This window comes from Anser cygnoides, chromosome 2 (genome assembly GCF_040182565.1).
Source record: "Anser cygnoides isolate HZ-2024a breed goose chromosome 2, Taihu_goose_T2T_genome, whole genome shotgun sequence".
NCBI classification, from domain to species: Eukaryota; Metazoa; Chordata; class Aves; order Anseriformes; family Anatidae; genus Anser; species Anser cygnoides.
The window spans coordinates 144088771-144114569 of record NC_089874.1 but is presented as its reverse complement, the minus strand read 5'-3'; the positions used below and the strand labels follow the sequence as shown (position 1 = coordinate 144114569).

The following is a 25799-nucleotide window of genomic DNA, read 5'->3' as shown; positions in this document are numbered from 1 at the left end:
CTCCCTCTCCCCTCACCATAGAACCTGCCAGTAGAGATGAACATGTAATCTGTCTGTTCCAGTACTAATGAATAAATAAGGAACTACAGAGTGGCTACATGGTCCAAGTACCACCAGGTGTTTAGTATATAAACTATCCTGCCTACCAGATCTGTCTTGCCCTAAACACTGTAATTAGTTTTCATTTAATTTCAGTGTTTTTACTGTCTGCTTTGAAGAAACTATGGTTGGTCTTTTTCCGTGTTGATTCTATTTTAAAGAAAATTCACCTATGTTTTGCACCAGGAATAAGCTTACAACTGTGGTGCTCAGCCCTTTTGAAACTGAGCCAGCTTGTCCACCAGTGGTCTAGCCACATACGCACCTCTGTTATATTGACATATATTGACTTACTATATTATGTGAGCAATGTGTGCCATGAAACTAAATCAAATAAATATTTCCATGGTATTTTTGATAATTTTTACACTTAGATTGATTTTGAACATCTTTACAGAATAACGTTCCTTTATGTCTTTATGTTCTCAATGTCTAGAAATAACAGAATTCTGCTGAAAAGGACTAATGAGTTTGTATATGATCTCTAGGTGTGCAACAAGGATCTTTCCCCCAAGGATTATTTTCTAGCCTGTGGTATTGGCACAGAACGTGTATCTCTGTAACTCAACAACCATTTGAAGCTGGCCCTCCAAAAGAAAGAGCTGGTCCTACCTGCTCTTAATTGCTTGTGCCTGTTACCACACTACCAGTGCGAGCACCAGCATTCATTTGGCTGGTGAATGAATTGTACAGTAAAACTGATCCACTTAAAAGTATCTTTTAGTTTAGTCGTAAGTAACTAAGCTTTTTTTTTTTTTTTTAGGGTTAATATTATCACCAGCTAGATCTCCAGATCTGTTTCATCCTGCAACTATGTGTAAACACCTGTGGAATCACAAGTTATAAAGTAATGTAAGAGTAAGCAGAAGTGGCCGGAAGATAACAAGGGGAGGGAGGAAGTTGCAGGCCACTCTATCTTCAGTGTCAGTGTTTGTTAGCTCAAAGTGATAGTGAAAGTATGGCATGAGTGGACATACCTTCGTGTCAGTATTATACAGAAAAATACCTTCATTAACTACAGAAATGTGTGACAGAATATGTTTGTATTTATGATGCAATACTTAATAATGCAGTATGCTAATCTATTGCTGTAAGTAAAGGTACAACCTGGTCTTGTAGCTAGATCTCGTTTTCCAAAGTCCCAAACTAGATTCACAGTGAGAGCAGACAGAAAGCTTCTTGAGCTGCATACTAAAAGAACTGACGGTGTAGGGAAGAGAGAACAAGGATCAGTTTTGATCAAATAGAAAATAACACAATGAGCAAAGAAATGTTTTTAAGGTGTGAACATAGAATTATATATAAAAATATTTTAAACAAGAGAAAAAAAAGATAAAACTGTGTAACAGCAAGTGGTGGTGACCTATAATTTCTTTGGGGACAGATCTGTTGCTTGCAAAAATAAGTGCTAATTGCAGCAACTAATTCCAGGCAAAATGCCAGCAGATGCTGTGCAAATTTCCTTAGGTCTCAGACAGTTCACACGCCTGGTGTATAGGATATGGGCCTCTTGCTGTTCATCTTGCCAAATTTACAGTGCTACCAAGCTGCAGACAAAAGGTACACTAGGCTCTGACACAAAACCCCTATTTTATCTTGTGAGAAACAAGGTTTATGCATGCTTTCTGAGGAGAAAATCTTGACTTTAGTAATTTGGCAATCAGTCAGAATTAGTGTTCATTTGTGTATAAGCAACCTATATGCAACTATGCAATTTTGACTGTCTGAACCAAATGCCTCATTTAAGCTTTATTACTCATTATTGAGGCACCTGCTCTCATTTGATGCTATGATGATGCTGTTTGCCTTTGTTAAGTATTCTAAATTACCGTATCTGGTCAAGACCCTACCCATTTACATGGTTGCAAAACCTATAATGGGTGGCTAAAATAGGGATTTGAATTAGAGCATGCATAAAAGTTTTGCCTCTCTCTTACTAAAATAGATTTCATTAAAAATTAATGTCAAATAATTCAAGATTTATTTTTTTTTCTTTCCTAATGAAAAGGATAAACTCTTAAGACAGAAAATCACGGACTGCAGTCTGTTTCCAATGCTATTTCAGTAAAAGACAAGTACAATGTGGAATGCATATGCAGTCCCTGAAGGAGGAACCAGAACTGAGGCATGCAGAACTCCCACATTCTCAGGCACATTTCCCTGTTAACCACTAATTTGAATGATGAAGTATGGAAGTACATAGTTCTAGAAGTAAAAATGGTTACACAAATCAGGTTTTTTGAATGTTCAAATAGTTCTAAAGTTCAGTGTCACTATAAACTTGGGAGAAGTTGAAAAGAGAGAACCAGTAGGTGACACTAAGTAAATGGGTATACTGAAAACAGGTTCTTTACTGAGAACTGTGGGTTAGGTGTGTCTGTCCATATGGGGTTTCACAATACTACATCCTCTTCTCAGATTAAACACTGAGCAAGAAGGAAGCTACCAGCATCTACATAATAGCTTCAGAAGTAGTAAACCTGGAGTCTCAGGCTTCATCAGGTTCAGTTTTTCATAATCAGCTCCTTATCAGATTAGAATGAAATGGGGGTCAGTCTCCATCTCAGCCATTGAAGCTGACCACTCTTCCATAGAATATGTAACACTGAAAGGAGAAGACAGAATAAACACTGGGAAGAAGGGAATTTGGCATTCCTTTGTTGTGGACTGTGATACTTCAAGTATAGCTTGTGTATTTGATTAACCTTGAAATAGCACTGAAAAAGACAGGACCCCATTACAGACTTTCTTTTAGGATAGTGGCTTTCTCAGCAGAAAACTGAGTCAAACTCCTATTTTATTTGTATTTCAAACCTGGCTCAATAAATCTTTAATTTCTTTTTGTAGAAAACAAAACAAAACAAAAAAAACATGTCTAGACAACTACACATTAGGTTTCTCCAGGCTGAGGTAAACATTTGGATAGCTGTCTTGGACTTAGGTACCTCAGTCCCCCCCTAAAATTAATTTAAACATGAAAGTACACAGTCCTAAGCACTGCTCCTTTTAAGTTTAATTTCATAATATTTAAGTACCATAACATTTGTTATAACAAAATGTCCACCATACAGCTAAATAAAAACATCATACGATGGGTGAGCAATTGGCTAACGGGCAGGGCCCAAAGGGTTATGGTAAATGGGGCTGCGTCAGGCTGGCGGGCGGTCACCAGTGGGGTCCCTCAAGGCTCCATTTTAGGGCCGGTACTTTTCAATATTTTTATAAACGATCTGGATGTAGGAATAGAAGGTATTTTGAGCAAGTTTGCTGATGACACCAAACTTGGAGGAGTTGTGGACTCGAATGAGGGTGGAAAGGCCTTGCAGAGGGATCTGGATAGGTTGGAGAGCTGGGCGATCACCAACCGCATGAAGTTCAATAAGAGCAAGTGCCGGGTCCTGCACCTGGGACGGGGAAACCCTGGCTGCACATACAGACTGGGCGATGAGACGCTGGAGAGCAGCCTAGAAGAGAGGGATCTGGGGGTCGTGGTAGACAGCAAGTTGAATATGAGCCAGCAGTGTGCCCTGGCGGCCAGGAGGGCCAACCGTGTCCTGGGGTGCATCAAGCACGGCATCGCTAGTAGGTCAAGGGAGGTGATTGTCCCGCTCTATTCTGCGCTGGTGTGGCCTCACCTCGAGTACTGTGTGCAGTTCTGGGCACCACAGTATAAAAAGGACATGAAACTGTTGGAGAGTGTACAGAGGAGGGCTACGAAGATGGTGAAAGGCCTGGAGGGGAAGACGTACGAGGAACGGCTGAGGTCACTGGGCCTGTTCAGCCTGGAGAAGAGGAGGCTGAGGGGAGACCTCATCACAGTCTACAACTTCCTCGTAAGGGGGTGTCGAGAGGCAGGAGACCTTTTCTCCATTAACACCAGTGACAGGACCCGCGGGAACGGGGTTAAGCTGAGGCAGGGGAAATTTAGGCTCGACATCAGGAGGGGGTTCTTCACAGAGAGGGTGGTTGCACACTGGAACAGGCTCCCCAGGGAAGTGGTCACTGCACCGAGCCTGTCTGAATTTAAGAAGAGATTGGACTGTGCACTTAGTCACATGGTCTGAACTTTTGGGTAGACCTGTGCGGTATCAAGAGTTGGACTTGATGATCCTTAAGGGTCCCTTCCAACTCAGGATATTCTATGATTCTATGATTCTATGATTTGTTGTGTTTAGTTTTTGTCTTATCAGATTAAGAAGTTTAAAGAAGACAAGTCATTCCTGTCCGATGCTGCTGCAACATCTGACCTGTTTGTGCTTTGTCTGTTCTGATAAAGGTTGCGGTTACGTCAATTTTATGGTTTTGTTAGGTTGGTATCTATCCTAATCCAAGTCAGACTAGTTATACTTAAGACTTCCCAACAAATCCTTTTGACTAATTACAGTAACCTCTGAGGAGAAAGCAATTTTTGCTTTTCTAGCCAGATTTAAAAAATCTTGATGCCATAACTTCAATTAGATAGTAAAGGTAGAAACACCATATAAATACAACATATAATCAAATCTAAGACATTACTGAAATAGAAAAAAGGCAAAATTAATAAGTTTCCTGTGCTGACATACATAGCATAGTCATGAAAACGTATATTAAGCATATGAAACTCAACAGAAGTGAATGTAGAGTGTATTTTACTCCATAATATACGCGTAGCCTCATCCTTCAAAATAATTTGATCAGATTTCAAAAGCATGCCACAATTTTTGACTCTTTAGGAAGCACAAATTATCAGCTGCATGTGGCCTGAATTTTCAGAGCAGTTAAGTAGATTACAATCTTTGTTTCCTCAGTTACCCACCTTCCCTGAAAAATGATATCCCGTAGTCACTATCCAACTCTCATCTATGCTAAAAGTATTTTTCAAAATAAAAAGTGACAGAATTAGTGTTACTAAAATACATATTCTAAAATAAATCTGTATTTTCCTTATTTTCCCAAAGAATATTATGGATGCTTAGATGTAGAAATGTTCTGCACTACAATAACATATATCAGCATTTGTTATAATATCAAAGATATAAACATGGAAGTTTTCAAATTTGTCCCTGAAGACAAACACGTATCTTGCTGGGACTTTTCCATGTTTATGGCAGAACTTCAGTTTCAAGTGCAATTAAACAGCTGTATATAAAGTCTACCTTATCAAATAAACATGAAATGACCTCCAGGTCTTCAGTTCATACTTATTTAATAATAATAATAGCTTATTACGAAGGGAACATCCTGTTCTGTTCAGGGAATTTTATGAAAATTAATTTAGACCCTAAGGGATATGCATGCACAGGCATGTATATACAGACACCCATGCAGTTTAAGGATGCTTGCTAGGTAGAATAATAGCAGGACAAAGTTAATTTTCAGTAGGCACAGATGTGTCCCTGTCTTCATGTCATCATCTTACTGACATTTTGTTCTTTCATCATGACTTTTGAAACTCACTGACAATATAATTGATAACTGTACTATTTACTAGTTAATCCCATCCTCCACAGACACATAATTTATAGAAAAGATAAATACTGCCTATGAAAGCAGATTGGAAAATTGATTATTCATCAGGTATGTGAATCCTAGACAGTCTTCTCTTTATCCTGTTTTTTTTTTTTTTTTCCTTTTTGCAGTACAACTATAACAATTCTTTCCTTAACACTCACTAAATGCTTATCATATTTTTAATGTACTGTATCCCTCTAAGGAGGTTGCAGAAACTTGCTCGGAAACAATAGAACCAAATTCCAACTCACCATAGACTTTTTTTCATTGCCAGATTGGTTCATAATAACATAAAATGTCCCTCTGGTAGGATACTTACCGTTGTGGAAGCTCCATTCTGTAGTATACCATTAAGACTAAGCAATTATGATACAACTGAGATTTCAAACCAAATCACTGATTCGGATCATTAACATAAAAAATATCTGCTTTATGATCAATGTCTTGCCACCTCCTGACCATCTGTATTCCACATATTCATAGCAAGGTTCACATACTTTAGAAAGCCATAGTCTTGGGATGAAAACCTCACATTAATAGCTGAAGTGATGAAAAGGTTCTATCTGAAGACATAATCGACTGCTTGTCACATGCTCACATCATATTCAGTTGGCACCAAATCAAGTTTCCAATTCAGAAAATTGGCTTTTAGTTCTAAGTTTTGAGCTTTAGTTGCAGCTTTTAGACATGAAGATAGAAGGATCCTTTTCATGGTTCTGAACAAAATGATTCTACTCAGACACCTGGAAAAAGCAGAGTTAAGAACAGCTGATGAGCAGCCTCATAATGCGAGTTCTAAGTAGGAATGCCATCTGAAGTAGAATGATGTTTTTGAGATAAATGGGCCAAAAATATGATCAGAATTTATCAGGAGCCTCAATAAGGCTAATGGCAACAACTGATCCTTCTAGCTGCAATTTTATTCTTGTAATAAATTACTGATTTTCTTTTTTACTTGCTCCTGCTTAGGCAGTGCATTCAAGGATTAAGGATTAGATGAAAAAGACTGAATCCTGAATTCTGTTCTGTTCTTTGCTACCTGATTTTCTGTTGTTGTCGCTCTTTTCCTTACATCGGGTAAGTGAGTGAAAGCCTTTTGTACGTACCTTTTCCTGAGACGTATAAATCTGTGTGGGACATTCCTGAAATTTCCTTTTGAATGAAAACCAAGAAGGAGTATGTTGATTATTAGGAGGAAGTTCTGCTTTTTCTTTCTTGTTAAATCTTCCTTCGTAAGGAACATCTGCTCTTTTTCTCCTTCCCTCCCCCACTGGCACCACATCACAAGCATATGCCTGATTCATTTGCTCCCATAAAATCATGTATAAAACCCGTGGAGGTTAGTCACTCTGTTCTTTTGGGATTAATTACTACAATTTATCCTGAAAAATTAGATACATTGCTTCTAGCTAGCTAAAACATTTGAAGGCCATCCATTACTGTATTATCGCTGCATTAAGAAACTATTGTATATACATTATTTTTTTTCACCTAACATTTCTCAGCTTTACAGTACTCTCCTCTCCCTCACATTTTAGTATCTTGTCTTTGATTACCATCATGGCTTTCCCCAGAGATCATGTGCAGTGTTTTCTCTCTTGCATTCAGCCACATTTAGCTGCAATGCTGTATACACCATTGAGAACCTATGCACATACACAGCTTTACAGATCCTATATTTGCCTCCAATTTTTTTATTTCTGTTTGTTTAGATAGACTCTTCTGCAGCCTTCATACAGAATGCCTAATGGAATATCTCACTGTCTTCCATTGTATTTCATCTGAGGATGAAATACTGTATACATACATTGTGTAAAAAAACAAACACACAAGGAAACACGTTTGTTTTCATAGGTAATTTATAGTTATCTGTCAAGGCTTTTTTACTTTTTTACTTTTTCACTTTTACTGAGGATGAAAACTCAGAATTGGTAAGTTATTTGGCTCACAGAAGTTAAATGTGATGTGCTATTAGCATGCTTCTTGTCAAGGAAACAGGTTGCTTTATTTTGCAGAAGTCAAAAGCTTACTTCTCCCAACTGTATTTCATAATACTAATGAATTCCAGCCTAGTTCAAGGCTAGAAATGTATACAGATTACTGGTTTGGCCATGAATCTTAGTATGGCCAATGAACCTCAGTGAATGGAAAAGTGATGCTGACAATAGAAGGGGTAAAAACTATTGTCTAGGTTTGATCTGTTTTCTTATTAAATACAAAAGGACAAATTCAGATATTTGAGCATTGATGGGACTTGCCTCCCAAGTTGCTGCTAATATGATGTTGAAGTCACACACTGGATATGTCTCATAGCTGAAGGTCACTGAAGAAAGGTGTGATTTCTAGTAGCACAGTACCCTAACTAGTGTAGTGCAACTTTCTCATTTTCGTTCCAGAAATTTGAGTAACTAGCCCAGTTAATCAATTGGGCTGGGTGGACAATACACTGGTGCAGAAATGAGGTAGTAGTATTGAATGCTGAGATGCTGATGCTGTTGAAGGAAACCAGGTCCATATAAGTAAGTTTCACTCTGCATAAAATGTAATTGCTTAATTTTTGTTAGTAACCTTCCATAATACTGTCTGATTATAAAAGCTCAATTTTTCTTAAATATAGAGTATTAAATATGCCACTGGGTTCTTTCTTATCTGTCTCTTCAAGCACTAAAATTACAGCTGTTCATTTTGAAGTTCAGTAGTGCTGACATATTCTTTATTGCTGTAATTAAATATCATCTTTATTAGGAGCCTGAACCAATTTTGCACTAAAACTAAGGTTTTAAACTTGTTACAGATCCCCAGTAATTTTCCTTTCTTGCAGAGAAAGCTTTGGTAGACTTGGTAGTAGTAAAGGGTCCCTGGTGTTACTCCAGACTTTGTGAAGACATTTAATTGTAACCATAAAATTAAAAGACATCTGGATAAGTACAATAACAAATTATTAACAAAAGTTTTAGGTCCTGGTTTTGTAAATTCAGTACTTTTCTTTGAAGGAGTCAGTAACACGTGGATAAGAATAATCAGTTGATAGCAACATATTCATATTTCTAGAAAGCTTTTCACAAAGTCCCTTGCTAAGGAAACAAAGACATTGTAGGATGAGAGGGCTCATCGTTTAACATCCTCTACAGTAAGAAAGAGGTTGGATTTCACAACAGAAGATGAAAAATTATCAGGGCAGCCCAACAGAGATTCGTGCTTTTCAACTTACTGGATTATTAGGCAAGGAGGAGCGAACAGGAAGGTGATGGTTTTTGCTGGTGATACACAGTTATGCAGGAAAGTCCAATCTACTGAAAGTAATTAAAAATATTTTATAATACAGATCATAAATAAAATGGTGGTTGAAATTCACTGTCGATAAAAGCAGAGTAGATTTTTTTCCCCATGTGCACAACTATGTTTATATATACACATGGCGATGAACTTTAAATGACCCATAAGGGACTTATGAAAATGTCAGTCAACAGACACCTGAAAAGCAAAATAAATATGAATTATATATAATAAAAATATTAGAAAAAATATGTATCAAATATATATTTTTTCATTAATATAGATTGTACTGCTGGTCATCCTTTCTCAAAAAGGATATAATGTATACAGAAAATGTACTGAACAGAGCAACACAGGTGTCAAGCTGCTTCCCTCTAGGAAAGCAGAGGAAAAATACAACGTAGATAAGTAGAAAATAAAAAAATAAAAAAAAAAAACAAAACTACTCGCTGTTTCTCATAATAAGAAGGGCACCTAATAAAATTAATTGGCAGATGATTTAAAGAAAATATTTTGTTATACAACAGAAATGAATCACAGAATTCGTTACCCCAGGATGTTTTATATGCCAAAACTATGAATGATTCAGAAAGTAATTAGAAAAATTCATAGAAAGTCTATCAAGAACCATCGAGCATGAAAATGCAGAAGCAAACTCTGGCTTTTGGAAGTCCCTCTGCCACAGACTCCCTAAAGCTTGGAGGAAATACCAGCAAAGTGTCATTCCATATTTGTTCTTTTCTGTATTTTTTCTCTAATTACCTGCTACTGGGCACTGTGGCAAACAGAATACTGAGCGAGATGGGATCTAAAGCACTGCACTGACCTCATCCTGCCCAGCCATTCTGATGCCGTGACACTGCCCTGGTCCCCTTGCTCTGGAACCAGGAGGGGTCCTCCACAAGTTCTTTCTTTCATTCATTTACGTTGCGGAGTTGGGCAACCTATACAGACTGAGGAAGCTCAGAAGAACCAGTCTGGAGGCTCAGAGAGATACAAGACACCTCAATTGCTACAGATCTTGAAGCACAGAGGAGAAAAACTATTGCTTTGCCTTCATTTTTCTCCGAGTGTTGTGAAGTGAATTGAAGTTGGTGTGGCTTCACTTCAGTTACCGTATGCAGAAAATTGGAAATGTCACCCACTGCCAATGTCGATAACTTCATTTAGAGAGGAGTCAAAAAGAGTATGGGGTAGCAAAGTCAGGAACCTACATGGAAAATAATCCAAATACAGGAAATTTCAAAATGTCTAAGCACTAAGGGCTCTGAAGTTATGGTCTAGACAGGAAAGCAAATGTGGAAAAAAATAAAGAACTGACGAGCAACGGTCAGATTCTGTCAGACATCCTAGGTGTATTATAGTGGCTGTAGACCAGCCTGAGAAGAACTGTGAAAGGACAGAGAATGTATCTTACAGCAGCTTTAGATTTAGCTAACAAATATCCCTCTGTGCTGGTGCAGCTGCACTGCCATGCTTGCTGGCAGCCAGGAAGAGGAGCCTGCCCACACCCTGACTCTGCAGATGCTGCTTCGCCCTCTGTAATACAAATAGTTGGCACAGGAGTTTTACAGTACTGCTCCTCCATGTGCATATATATGAAAGGTGATTCTTTAGTTTTGAAAAAAATAAACTGAACCTTTAAGATTCAAGGCTTTTAGGAAGATTAATCCTGTTTATTTATTTTTCATTTGTTTGTAGTCCAAATGATTTACTCTCATGCAAAGTTACCGTCAGGAATGGAAGAACTGTTACAATTGAGAGATTAAGTGGATTACAGAAGAGAGTGTTACCGAGAGGAGCCCATAATAACTCTGTAGGAATATTTTGTCTCTTTAAAAATGAACCTGGAAACAGTCTATCATCATGTAATGGTCTAACTTCTCAGCAGCAGCAATACCCAAGATTTGCTTGCCAAAGTCTTACACCTGTGTCAGAGTCAGTCGTCTAATAAGCCATAAAAATTCTAACTACAAAATGTACAAGATTGAGCTAAAACACTTTAAAACACAACCAGAGGGAAAGAATAGTTTTACTGTTGACGCACAGCACAAAGCACTAAGAGCAATTACTTTGTTTTCCTTGGCCAAGCACAGCTTACAAGCATGACCACGTTTGTTTGTTTGTTCCAAAAAACCTGTGCCTATGCCCAAACTGAGTGACTTCTAAGGACTTTATGCCAAACCTCTATGAACACTTGTGAGTTAAACTACCAACACCCAGGTGCTCTGATTGCTCAGCACTTTGAGAAATTGCCTTTCAGTTTACTCTCTGAGTAAAGCATTTTTTTAAATACCATAATTATTCTGACTTCTGTTTAAAACATTTCTAGGAAAAGTGAAGGGAAGCAGATAATTTGGATTTGTTGGGCACTGAGGTTGTTCTCAGCTCTTTAGAATACACATAAAAAACAAACCAGTGCCCCAAACAATGCATAATCTAAACAAACAAAAGCTGGCTTCCTGTTGCTGAAGTCCTTTCTGATGGAACAATTTTGCTTGAAAGGTGAATATAGACACAGGAAGTAGATATGACTGAGTAGTTCGTAATGTCTACTTACTTACAAATACTTCGAATTCTTATTATCTTCCATACTTCCCTTGTCCTCTCCATTAAGGGCTTCTACATTATCATTCTATTTTATATGTCCTTCTTTTTTTGACTGATTGACTCTTTATTTTTAATCAATTTGCATTTTCTTCTGTTTATATGAAATTCAACTGTCAGAAGCCTGAATAAATATATACATAATTATATTTAATACAAGTGCAACACTTGTTCTCATATGAGGCATATGCTCAATTTACATGTAATGAGCAATCCTTAAATTACGATAGCTCCTGTTAGAAATTTTTAGCCTCAATACCATGAAGTCTCAATGCTTTTTTACTGTGTAATTTGTATGCAGTATTCTCTGCATAAGGACATCAAACTCAACACCTCTCCTGGCATTACATTTTTATTTCAAGCTACTATTCTTACAGTCTCTGATATACTTTGTTTTATAAGTCACAGGAAAACAATATTCTTTCAAATGAGATATGTAGTAAATGTGATATTGTATACTATCAGCCTCTGCTTAATTTCTATGAAGATTGATTGTTTTGCCTTTACATATTGAAGCCAGCAGGTAGAAAACAAGGTAGCAAAAACTCTGATTTTACAAAGCGTGCTGCATTATGCTTTTTATGCATACAGTGATGTGAACATAAATGTTGAGGTCAATTAGAACCTGAACACAGCATGTTAAAAATCACTATTTCTCCACAGACTCAACACTGAATATTACTTTTAATAGGAGTGATGACATAAGGGAAGCATGAGCTACAGCATTCCCTTTCCAAGGTTATTCAGACTGGATGCCACAAGGACTTGCTGGTACTGTAAATATTCCCCACCCCTCCTACACGGACTGCACGTAAGCCTGCAAAACAAGCTTGCCAGAGCTGCAGGGCACTGGCTGAGTGGTTTGGCAGGCGCGCAGAAAATATTTTTGCTGAGTGAATTAGCAGAGGAGAGTAAGCCTCTAGTGATGATGTTATGGAGACTTCAGGACCAATGTAATGGTCTGTGTTCACCGTAGCTAAGTGCTACCATGACAAAGTACAACCAAAAAGGTCTGGATGTGGAAGCTGTCTTTCCATTTTGTAAACCAGGGCAATGGTTTACACCTGACTCAGGGCAATGGTGTGTCAGGCAACAAAGCAGCAATGCTGGTTGGTTAGCTTGGATGATAGTCTGTGCTTCAAACTACAATTTATGATAAGTTTCTTATCTACAGCAGTGTTTTGACCATTTAAATGCTTTTCCATTTGTTTGGATCACAAGATGTTTCTTAAAGTATCAGCATTATTACCCAAAAGAAAAAGAATTAGTCAGGAACAGAAATTGTGTGCAACTTGCACCATCACATCAGTCTTTTGAAAGAGGTAATTAGACCTTAGAGGGCAGACTGCCATTGCATATTGCAGATAGGAAAATCTTGCACAATTTTGTGGTCTGCTATGCCTCTTGCATTTTACCAAGGCGTTTTGCATCATTTGAGGGTAACAAATCTTATAAATATTAAAAAGGAGAGCTGCTGTTGCTTGTGTTTTATTGCACAGCAATATTGTCCTTTCTTCCCCCAAAATATTTCTATTTTCTTAATAAAAATGTTCTTATAACAGATGATCACCACATTCTAGGTCCCTCCCCTTTACATTAAATGTTCCTCCAACACTTCTTTTAGACTCATTATCAAGCAGAATCTTGCAGAAGATCTGAGGCCATGATGGTCCGTGCTGGCCAGTCAGCCCTGCCATCAAAAGGCACTCCATAAAAATTATCTTAATGTCATCTACACCTAGAAGGCAGAAAGCTGGATTTTCTTAATATCAGAATGTTCAGACTGATCACCAGTGTTTGAAAGCACTTTGTTTGTAAGGCCTTTGATTCTTGTTTCCAGAAAAACTCATCCTTCAAGAAGAAAATCCAAACAGCAGTGTAAGGCTAAGTGCGCGTAGATCTATAAGGATGATCTCCAAACCTTTTTCAGGCTATTTTCTTCCTTTCTTTTCTTTCTTTTATATTGGCAGTCACACAACCACACCCAAGCTTATTTGAGATACTGCTCTTTACATTTACTACCCGTTATAGATAGTGTTAATGTTTTAGGAGGGGAAAATAAAAGTGAATTTCAGCAAACAGCTATCAGTAAGAACAATAAATTCTCCTTCCATTAGTTAGCAGTTGAACGATCCTGTGAGCTATTTCATTGTTTACAACAAAGTAGCATGCAATTGACTGTGTTACACTTTGGTAATTTCCATTCCTCTGAAGTATTTTTCCTCCTTCATGATTTAGTTTTATAAAACATGAAGGATTTTAACTAATGCCGTTGTACTTCTCTAAACTAAGTTTTCGAATGTTCACTGGGCTGGTTCTGTAATGAAAATGTGGGGCACTCAGTGAAAAGAGGGCATCGCACAAGCTGAGACTGAGCTCCTGCACTGCTGGGGAGCGAACATCTATCTATTTCTCTAAAAACTGATCAAGCTATCACAGCGAGAAGTCAGCAGAAAACTGGAAATGACAAAGTAAAGTATTTGCATGCATGGCAATAAACAAATTGCAAACTGCCTGCTTGGGAATTTTATTCTTTACATAACCAGTGAACGAAATATTGAAAAGAAAGTGTACAAACAACAACAACAAAAAAATCCCTTTGAAAATAAGGTTGCCAGTTCAAACAGCTTTACTGTTTTTTTCTCCCTTATCTTTGATATCTCTGTTGATGGGAACAGTCTCTTTTCCTATGTAACCATTCCGAACTAATAGTTTTGTACAGCTGGTGATGTAGATATTCATAAAGTGCCTGAAGCTACATTGAGGAGACACTTAAGAAAATGTACATTAGCTTAGTATCAAATACCATCTTTAATGGCTGCTTTGCTTAAATACTAAGCCTCACTTTTTCCCTTTTAATATTAAGGTCTGTGTACTGGCTAGTTCAGTGGGGGTGCTGGGGGAAAGAAGCTAAGAACTGCTGGGCTCACAAACTTGTTCAGAAAGAAAAGAAGTTCTGTGGCTTTTTTTACTGTCAAAAAGGTTTGACAAAGAGTATGAACATTTAAGGTTGTAACTGCCATTACAATCCACGGCTATTGTGCTGCAGGACAAAATTTAAAAGGGAAGCAATTATTTACCACATCTGACATGATTTTCCATAGAAGTGACATGGTATCACGATTCACATGCTCTAAAAGAATTCCTTACAGGAAAAAATCTTGCATTGCTGACCTCTGAGAAGGCACACTCTCCAGTGTTAGCTTTATGAGTCATATCCTTGTAATTCCTCTGAAGGGCAGTATCATGCCAGTATGGTCCTCCAGTACAGAAGTACTTGATCAGAGAGGGCACTGGTGTAATGCCTTAACTCCAAGGCACACAAATTTAATGAATGTGCACAGTCAAAATGAAAGAGATGCTTAGGCCAGTTCCTTCTGGCTTCTTGGGTAACACTTTCATCTCAGCCTTACTTTTGGGTCAAGAGGGAGGTTGTCTGAAGAGCACGGAGTGGGCTGTTTGGAAAGCACTGAGCAGGGATCCATGAGATTTTACAGCAGAACGCCTCTGGCGCTACTGCACGTCCTGCAATTTGCTTCTCTTATTCTTTATTTATATAAAATAAAATTTTATTTCTAAACATTAATAAACTGACTAGCATAAGGTTAATCAAGATAAAACTGACAGTGAAATATTCTCTTCTTGTTAACTGTTTTCAGAGCAAACCCAGCATGCAGAAGAATTAAACTGAAGCATTTGACCGAGATTTGTTAATGCCAGACACACCTTTTCTTGCCTCCTTACTACTGAGATGTGTGTCTCCTCGAGGGCATTCTGCAGAGATTTGAGATGTAAGGTTTTGACAGTGGAAAAGTACAAGTCTAAATATAGTACATTTTGCCAAACTTTGTTTAAAAGAATGATCCAATAGATAATCTGTTCAAAACTATACCTTGCTACTGGTTCCCAGGCAAACCATTTCATTAATGGGGATTTTGCATGTAAATAATACCAGCGTGGGGCTATTAGAATGGACTGACTGTCTCACAAACAGGCACACAGAAGACCTTAGGTTCACATTTATCTTTGTCATAGTCTGGGGAGCAGGAGGTCTTACTATTTTGTTTCTTCATTTTTGTTTACTCACTGGTTCCTCTTCTGTGATGCATACAAATCTATGTCCTTGAGAGGCACCAGAAGTCCAGTTAACTACTTTATTTCCAGAGCATTTCCCTGGTGGATTCTAACCCACAGTTCACAAACGTCTGCTTACACAGAAGGAGGAAAACGTAGCAGTGGACAGGCAAAAAGGAGGAGAATGTAACAAACCTCTGAGGCATGGAAATTCAGTGTCTAAAAATCTGTAGCACTGAAATCACACATATCAGAGATGCAGAGTTTTAAGGAAAAAAAATGTAGAACTACGAAAAAGACCACTTTCTCTAGCAGTCTGTGCTTTCAACAAGAGAGTTTCCTCATTATAAACAAAATTTCACAATATCATGAAATCCTGTAGGGGGGTAGTGGAGGCATTGGCACAGTTACTGACAGAGGAGGGAGGAAGCATGTCCATGCAATGTTTACTACTTACTTGGAAGGTTTTACTTAGTGCAAAGGAAGGATTCACCCATGGCCCTTCATTCTCTCTCCCCACTTCTGTTTTTAATGGCACCCCCCGAGCAGGAGAAGGTGACCTCTGGGAAACAGCATGTGGGGATTAACCAGCAGGTCAGGATCTCCTCACAAATATCACCTCCTGCAGGAAGCCCAACTGTGATTCCTCATACTTTATTGGAGCTCTCAGTCCTGCCTTTGTCTCTTCCTCTGTGACCACAGGCATGTATTCTGCTTCACCTGAGTACCTAGAAAACACTTTCTTTTTCCTCTCTGTGTTTTCTGGTTTTCTTCTAAAGCTACATATTCCCTGGAGCAGGTTTTTCTTCACATTGCATAAACAGCTCTTCAGGCATTGCAGTGATACAGTACATGCCTATTGGAATGAGAATGAGCAAATGATAACAGCACAAAACTGATAGAGAGATAAAGACAGAGAAGAAATCTCAGCAGTGATGAAACATAATAGTGTGTCTTCACGGCATCTTAAATTTTAAGATGAGATTTTAGATTTTAAAATACTTAGGAGTAGATATGATGTCTTTTGGACTCTATGACAATGATTCTACTACCTTTCTTTGCAGCAACTAAACAAGGCTGGAAGATAAAACCCAGGTTTCAATACAGGAATGATGAAATTATGTATCCACAGCCATAAAGGAGGGAGAGGGGAGGAAAGGGGGGGCTTCCTCCTGTCTTCCACTAGCACTTGTTAATAGCAGGGGAATTGGAAAGCAAGGACAGAAACTGAGCTGAAAGTTTCCTTCAGCCAATATTACAAGAAATGCTTAGGAAGACCCCTGATCTGACCCTTGCACCAAACTCTCATTCTCTTCGGCTGCTGAGGATGCAGGAACACTTCAGAGGATCCTGCTCCTCTTTGGAAGTCCTGTACCACCACTGAGACTTGCAGGGGGATCACCTTTGTAGAGGGAGTCACAGCCTCCATCCGCATGGGTTACCAGAAACCTGCCACACACAGCAACAATAGTGCGACCTGAAATGGATGCTCAAATGCTAGTACATCACTTAACTTAGTACGTACCATCACTTAGCAAAGCTGCCAGTCATCCCATGGCTCAGGCTCTGGCAGTGTCAACTGTGAAAACTCAGTGGTGTTTAGCAAAAGACCGTGCTTTTTTTTTTTTTTTTTTTTCCCTGTCCTTTGTCGTGAAACTTAAACTGACTGCAATCTTGGCTAACTCTTCAACCTACAGGCAGTACAGCATTGCCCCCATACCTTGGAAGGCAGGGCAGGACTGGGAAAGATTGCTTGGATGAATGTACAGGGAAATCTCTCCAGTACTAACATGTATGATCATGAACTGAAAATGTTCAAACGATTCTGGATGTTCTAGAAATGTTTCTTCTAGGTCATTTCCACATAGGCCATATCAGAGACAGACCAGATCTTGCTCTGAACTTGAAATGAAGAACCCCTCAGGAAGAACCATCCAGGATTCTGCATTTCCAAGCAGGTCATACATACATACGGTTCTCACTTTGCAACAGACTTTGCAGAGAATTTTGTAAAAAAGTTAAGAAAATACTTATTTATTTACTGGATGGGAATTTTTTATCTTTAAAAATGCTCATCAATAATTTTAGCCTTCAGAAGAGATGTTCTTTTATCCTCTGAAAAATGGATGGGCAAACAGAAGAGACCCCAGGATGCCAGCCCTAAGGAAAAGTGGCCATGCCACAGATGTGTTTTGAGAAATCTTCTGCCATGTCGAGTTCCAGCCAGTGCCCAGCTGAGGTCCCCACCCAGCTGTGAAGGGTGGGGACCACAGAGGCCCAGCTAGAAGCCTCTTTCAGTTAGTGGCATGAAGTCTGAAGGAATTTCTTAGAAATAAATCCCTGAGACTCTAAGCCACAGCATGGGGCCTGCCAGTCCATGGCTTTTAAAACAGAAGACGAGAAACCTCTGAAGCCCCCTGAGTCTCAGTGGGAAGGAAAAATCCTCTGTCCCTTCCAACTGCAATGAAGGAAGTTGAAGCCATGTTACAGTGGAAAGTCCGTACTTGTGTGGTGGAGAAAAATCAGAGACCACCCCCTTCACTTCCACAATGCACTTCTTATTTTTATTTCTTATTTTTTATTTTTTTTTTCACAGCCTCCTAAAAGGGGTGCCACTAATATCTCATTTGGTGTGGAGTTTGTACTAGGTCTGGACACTGGGATACATAGCAAACAAAGGGTAAAGTGAATCAAATACCATTTTTCTGGAAGTGGTTCCACTTCTCCTTCATGCCCTACTGTATGGTTCACAAAGTCTTGAAGTGCATATGATTTTATTCAGGGACACATATGCAGTACAGGCCTATGCAGTGTCCTTTTGTTTGTCCTCAAAATACATTCACCAGTGATCCCTCTTTTTTAATTCTTTTTTCCTCCTCGAAGACCAGCAAATGATATTGCTTGCAATCAGCTTCAAAAAGAATGAAGCCTTCAGACTTTAATCATGTCTCTAATCTTCTGAAGAAAAGGAGAAGACCCTGAAGCTAAAGCCCTGCATGAGATACGTCCCAAAATCAGATACGAGTGAGGGTATAAACATGAAGGGTGTTTGTATATACAAGACAGTATTACACAAACACACACAAACACCTTGTAAAGCAGAAGTTATATATTTGTTCTTCTCTTGGCTTTGAGGTAGCAATCACTTATCAAAGTCTAAGTGTATTCTAAGGACATAATGTTCTCATTTACTGTGCTTCAGAAAGAATGCTCTCTGATTTCCTTAGTAAAGGGCGCAGATAAGTATTCCTACCACACAGGCAGGAGCTGGCAAACATCTCTGACTCCACTTCGATTCAACAGTCTGAATCTTATAAATTCCGGCCTCAGTCTGTTATTGTAGAAATTTCTGATCCAGCACAGGCAGATCCTTCAGGAATGACACTGCACCAAGATTTTCTGGACTTCTGTGGTGGTGTTACCCAGCTGGGCAGCTGAACTCCACCACAACCACTCTCTCTCTCACCTCCTCAAGAGGAAAGGGGGAGAAAAGACGATGAAAAGAAAGAAGAAAAAAAAAAAAAGAAAAAAGAAAAGAAAAAAAAAGGCTAACAGGTTGAGAAAAGGACAGGAAGAACACAACAATTATCATCACAGGCAAAACAGGCCCCTCCAGGCCACATCCACCTGCTCCACCGGGGGCTCCTCCACGGGCTGCAGCGTGGAGATCTGCTCCGTGTGGGACCCATGGGCTGCAGGGGGACAGCCTGCTCCACCAGGGGCCTCTCCACAGGCCGCAGGGGAACTGCTGCTGCCTGCCTGGAGCACCTCCTGCTGCACTCACCTTGGGGGCTGCAGGGCTGCTTCTCACTCCTCTCTCTCCCAGCTGCTGTGGCACAGCAGGATTTTTTCCCTTTCTTAAATCTGCTCTCCCAGAGGCCCACCCAGCGTCACTCCCTGGCTCGGCTCTGGCCAGCAGCAGGTCCCTTTTGGAGCAGCTGGAGCTGGCTCTCACCTGACATGGGGCAGCTGCTGGGCTCTGCCCACAGAGGCCACCCCCGCAGGCCCCCAGCTACCAAACACTTGTTACATAAACCCAATACAGCTTCAGAGTCTTCCAAAGGGTATCAATTGCAGTTCTACATAAAGAAATTAGTCACAAGCTATACCAGCTATGTTCTTCCAGAGATTTTGTCAGTAAGCAAATACACAAACTTTCAAAGAGGCTTTTGACAAGGGTATTAATTTTCTTGCTCCCTTCCCTATTACCTTCCAGACATGGACTCTTCAGTGTAGTTTGAGTCTGCAGATGATCCTTTTGATGTTACTTCCCTTAAAGTTCTCCATTGCAACCATATGTCTACAGATGAGGCCTGTATTTCCCAGTAGCTGAAAAATGACATTCAGGAGTCCATGGAAACTGCCCGAGTGCAACAGCTTCTCTTTGTTTGGAGATTTTCAAATCTTGACTTAATTGCTTTACCAGGATGAAAAGTAACTCATAAGATGAGTTCTCAAGAAGAGTGTTTAACAGTATTATTTACTTTCTCTATGATAATATTGTTTGTTTTGTTTGTTTGTTTGTTTTTCTTAAAATAGTAATTTGTTAATGAAATATTTCATAGCAATAGAAGATAAAGGGTATGCAGAACTACAAGAAAAAAGTACACTGTAAAACGGAAGCTGTGGTTTCCCTCTATCAATTATGATCTTAAATAAAAGCAACAAGCAACTTTTTTGATAACTTTCCAACCCCTGGATTTAAGTTGGCATTAAAAGAAAACACTGCATTCATTTTAATTGACTTGTCATTTTCATTAGAGATGATGCAAAGGTAATTGAATCCTTTTCCCGTAATGGATAAAGCAGTGCAGTAGAACCTATAATCAAACAGTAAGAGCAAGCTGACCCTGTGATGCTGGTGTAACTCTGGCTCCAGTGATGACTTTCAAGTACTCTGGAGTACTGTGTTCAGTTCTGGGCCACCCAGTACAAGAGAGACAAGGATATATTGGAGAGTCCAACAAAGGGCCATGAAGATGATGGATGGATTGGTGTGCCTGACATATGTTCAGAATCTGAGAGAGCTGGGGCTGCTCAGCGTGGAGAAGGGGAGGCTCAGGGGGATCTCATCACTGTCTGTAAATCCCTGAGGGGAGGGTGCAGAGAGGACGGAGCCAGGCTGTATCCAGTGGTGCCCAGTGCCAGCACAGGAGGCCCTGGGCACAAACTGGCCCCCAGGAGGCTCCCCCTGAGCACCAGGAGCCCTTCTGTGCTGTGCGGGTGACGGAGCCCTGGCACAGGCTGCCCAGAGGCTGTGGGGTCTCCTCCTTGGAGACGTTCAGAAGCCAACTGGACATGGTCCTGGCAAACTGCTTTAGGACCAGACAGCCTTCAGAGGTCTCTTCCAACCTCAACCATTCTGTGATTCTGAGATATTCTGCATAAAAGCTGTAAAATGTGCAAGCAAATTGTTCATGGGCACATTACTGATGTGAAGGGATGAATATCAGGACAAAGTCAGTTGAAGAAAAGCATGTTCTAATCTCCGAGGTCGGCCAGACCTTGGAGCCACAAGAATACACAAGTTAAAAGCTGCAGGCAATGTAGGAACTGCATGAGAACCACTAAGGTGAGCACTAGTTTGCCATCAAGCTCAGCCTCAGATTCCCCTCATCAGTCTTCTGACAGTATGCAGATTCTTCACGTGACCTTAGAGTGTGTATTGCAAATACCAACAAAACTGCATTTCAGCTCCACAGATGGTATGTTTGTTCTTCTTCTGGCTTCAAGAATTACATCCTTTATTGGAAATTTTAGATTTAGGCTTGCTTTCAAGGGAATCTCAAGTGTACTTTCCAGCAAGCACATCAATTCCATTAACTAGCCGAAACTCCAATATTCAAACTCAACCCCAGTCTTCCTTCTGCAACAGAATGAAGCATTGCTGACATCCTAATTAAATCCAAACATTCTGGGCATATAAAATGAAAAACATAAGAATAGAGACTTGTAGGAAAACATCTATGCACAGGTGAGGAATTAAAAGGCACAACTACAGCTTTTCTAATTACGCATTACAATCAAACTGCATTTTCTGAAGAGATTATATACTGATAGATATTTGTGATGTTACCAGTAGCAATGTAATCCTTAATTTGTATTTATAAAACTGACATCCTCATTCCTGGTGATTCGGTAGATGGCAAAAAAGTTTTTTTTACAAAAAAGCTACCTCAGTAAACCCCAAGTTATATTGTAATTCTTAAAAGGTAAACTGAATACTTCTCCAGTGAAAATGTACTACTTTGACATGGAAAGGAATGAGAAAGAAAATCCTGACTGAAACTTTTATGTCAGAATGCTGGACCTGCCTGAACTTTAATAATTAGGCCATTTTTCTTTCTCTTGCTGTCTTAGGAAAAGAATTTCAAGTTAATATTTCTGTACAGTTTGATTTCACATTTTAAAGTGCTGTTTTTCTGAAGAATTCCTTCTAATACATGGTACTAAGACTTAGATATGCTGCCAGTAGCCAAAGAGATTGAAAATGCCTCTAGATGATGGTCATCTACCCCAGACTATCCCAGATTGGAAATGTCCAAAAAATATAATGTATACAGGCATCACAATCATTCTTCAAGGAAACTTACTCATACTGGAACATAATAAAGAAACATGGATAGTACATCATGGTTGTTTGGGGAACAAAATAAACACTTCCTCATGGGAAAGGAGGAAGAAGATTTAGAAGAGAAATATTTCCTACATCACAGCTTGTAATTAAGAAACTTAAACAAGAATTCATTAAAGCCTCCTTCTGCCCCAAGACCTTCTTTGCCATTTCAGGAATCATTTATAACTGACTATTATAATAATTTATAGTAAGGTTATTATACGTTCATGCAGAATGATTCATATTTTAATCTTTTTTATTTTATTCCTGTAGCAGATTGTTGGTAATTATACTAATAAAATATTTTGAGCACTAAATTCTTTTGCTGCTAATCTTTTGTAATAGCTGGTGTTCTGGAAATAATGATTTCAATTTTTTTTTTTTTTTTTTTGCATTGATAACTACATAGCTTTATGTAGGAGACAAAATCTCTATGCAAAACTTTGAAATGCCAGAGATATTCCTGAAAAACTTGAGTGCAGTCCCAGAATAAACTATGGTTATCATAGTAAACTTTATAGAAATTAAGTGTATGCTAGGCACTTTACAAAAATAGGGTTAAATTCTAAAACACATCTACAGTCATCTGAATCACTGCTACCTTATTATTCTAAGGCTGGTTCATCAAAAGCCCCAGTGCATGGTAATCAAACAGCTATTCTGAAGTGTGCCTGCTGGGAATGCCCCTTGAGTGCCTGCCACCAGCTGGGAACAGCTAAAGCTCAGTAGCTACTGTTCTGATCCTTTCTGTTCTCCCAGTTTTCTTGGAGGGGGGGGTGGTGGGGATCTACTATTATTTAATTTATGATTACATGCCCTCAGCATTTTGTCTAGCTTTATAAACTCTTTTGTTATTTTGACTGTCTCCAAGTTATCGCCAGCTTTTTCATTCTGTTCTCTCTTATGTCTGTCTCCACCCACACTGGTTCAGTTACAGTCATCCAGCGGCACCCTCAGGGTCACATCCCTGGCCATCCACATTATGCATGGATTTGGGGTGCTCTCAGTAGCAGAAGGTCCTAACAGATGTAAGGGACGAAGCCCCCAGGACTGCTAATCCTTTGCAGTACTCCCCATTGGATACTCACTGGCAACCTGGGATAAAAGTTTGGGTCTGAGGGTGCCTTAGATCACTCTTATGAAGTGACTTACAAAGTGCCATCACCCACCCTGGACTCCCTCAGGGCTGTCCAACTTTCTTGCATTTGGGCTGTTCTTGGAAAAAAATGAAATGGCCCAAGTCTTTCACCTTGAATGAGTTTTGGCTGAGGCAATTTTTCACTGTCTTCAGCACAAAGAATTTATTTGGCTTGCTTTGGGCTATCTCAAAAGCCAGACCTAAAAGAGCTTGGTTTTGAGCTGGGGTAGATGCTTCTGAGCTGGCCACACACACTTCGCAAGGCTGGAACTGGGACTCATCACACTGCTTCTTTTCCCCTCCCTTCAATCTTTGTGTGGAGGCTGATGGAAAAGCACAGTCTGGTTTTCTCTGGACGGCCCCTGTGCTGCCCACAGCCAAATGCTGCTGCCACAAACACGAGGCTTCCTCGTGGGAAAGGTGGGGCTTCTGCGCAGGACAGGAGGCTGATCTTGGCGTTGCTGATGAGTCACATACAGAACGGTGAATTGCATCTAAAGCGGGCTTGAAAAAGATACGTTTTCTTTACTGAATGCCTCACCAACTGGCTCAAGGCATTTAAGCGTTCTCTAAAATTGTCTTCGTGGTCTGAACAAGAGACTTGTAGGTAGAATCCAACGTAAAGTTACAGGACCTTTATCTTTTGTCATACGTTTCCAAAATTCATACTCAATTGTAACGCATTAACATATAGACATGGTCCATATGAGACAAAACATCATCTAAAAAGGCTTGGCACACAGGGAAGGGAAGGGAAGGGAAGGGAAGGGAAGGGAAGGGAAGGGAAGGGAAGGGAAGGGAAGGGAAGGGAAGGGAAGGGAAGGGAAGGGAAGGGAAGGGAAGGGAAGGGAAGGGAAGGGAAGGGAAGGGAAGGGAAGGGAAGGGAAGGGAAGGGAAGGGAAGGGAAGGGAAGGGAAGGGAAGGGAAGGGAAGGGAAGGGAAGGGAAGGGAAGGGAAGGGAAGGGAAGGGAAGGGAAGGGAAGGGAAGGGAAGGGAAGGGAAGGGAAGGGAAGGGAAGGGAAGGGAAGGGAAGATAAAGCACCAGAGAAGAGGGGAGTCTTGCTTTGTAACTGTTCTATGTTCCATCATGCATCACATGCCTTGGGGCTTGAAAGTACTGATATAGAATTATATCAAAACCAATCAATTTAACACATTTAAATTGAGTTCTTTTACAGGTTTATGCATTAGCTATTCACTCTTTGATATTCTGAACTTAATTCTTGTTATCTAGATATGAAATAACAGCAATGTGTTTGACAAGAAACTAATCTATTACAAACACCATACATTTCCCGGTTGTATACACTGTGTAAAGGAGCCTGTCGTGCCCAAATATAGGCATCTATGGAGCTGAAGGCATAAAAATCAACCTTCACTTTACGTAAGAAAAATCATTCTGCAAAGAACCAAGCATCCTTCAGGTGAGTTCACATTTCAGAAAGTCTTCTACAGGCAGTGAGGCTTTAATATCCCAGCACACCGGTCTGCACTCCAAGCGGACGGCCACGGACTGATGCAGAATCCCTCTGAAGCTACTGCAGTGCCCTGGTCTGCACCAGCACTGCGCCGGGAGTGAGGGAAGATGGTCAGTTATGCACACACGGAGAAAGAACTCAGTGTAACATCCATTCCTCTCTCCTCATAGCTGAGTCATTTCTACAAGCGTTGTGCAACACCTGTGGCTGCCATAGCCAAAAGGTCTTGCACACCCAAAGATGAGAACTTCCAGATTTAAAAACCATATGAAGGAATGTATGTTTTAGAATGAAAAAGCTTGTTCACTCGACAGTAAAATCAGTGCTCTTTTCTGTGAGATACAAGGTAAAAACAGCCTTTCTTGTATATATGCAGAGAGTTATTGGTAAAGAATGTATTTTGTGCCTTGGAAATGAAACAAATGGTGAGCCAGATGAAACACAAGCACAAAAACAGAGGATGAAGTTAGCAGTATTGAACTGATATTGTCTTGTTTTGTTTAACAAGAATAAAAAAAGAGCAATAACAAATCAATCACAATGTTGTTTGATCTTTGTTCACAGGCCATTACATTTGTCATTAGTGGACTTGCTGACTTGTTGGCAGAGCAGGCTGCAGACTGCTTTTGTGGGCATATATTGAATGATTTCCAGATTTTTGAAGGATAATGTGTGTTTGGCACAGTTTGTAAAATACTAAAATTCGCTATAATACATAAAAATAAACTAAACGCATAAGTCAACTTTTTTAATGAAAGCTGCATGATATTATCTTCCTTCAGCCAGAAAGGTCCTTGATAAAGACAGCCAATTCCTTGCAATTTTGCTCGAGAAACGTACATCTCTCCTGCCCACTGATGACTGAGTTATAAATTACAATCAAATCTCTGAAATTTTTCCACACAGTTCTTTTTTTAAGCTAAATCAAATAGTCTTTTAAAAAAAAAAAAAAACTTCCCATCTTTCAGCATAAAGTCACCACAAAAATTGTGTTCTGCTTTTTCCTCCTTTTCTGAACAAG

General features: G+C 39.6%; 1 protein-coding gene across 4 annotated transcripts in view; it reads right to left on the bottom strand.

Annotated features, from left to right (window-relative positions):
* OXR1 (oxidation resistance 1) overlaps positions 1-25799 on the bottom strand; it is a 273016-nt gene that overhangs the window by 80369 nt on the left and 166848 nt on the right. The window lies entirely within an intron of this gene.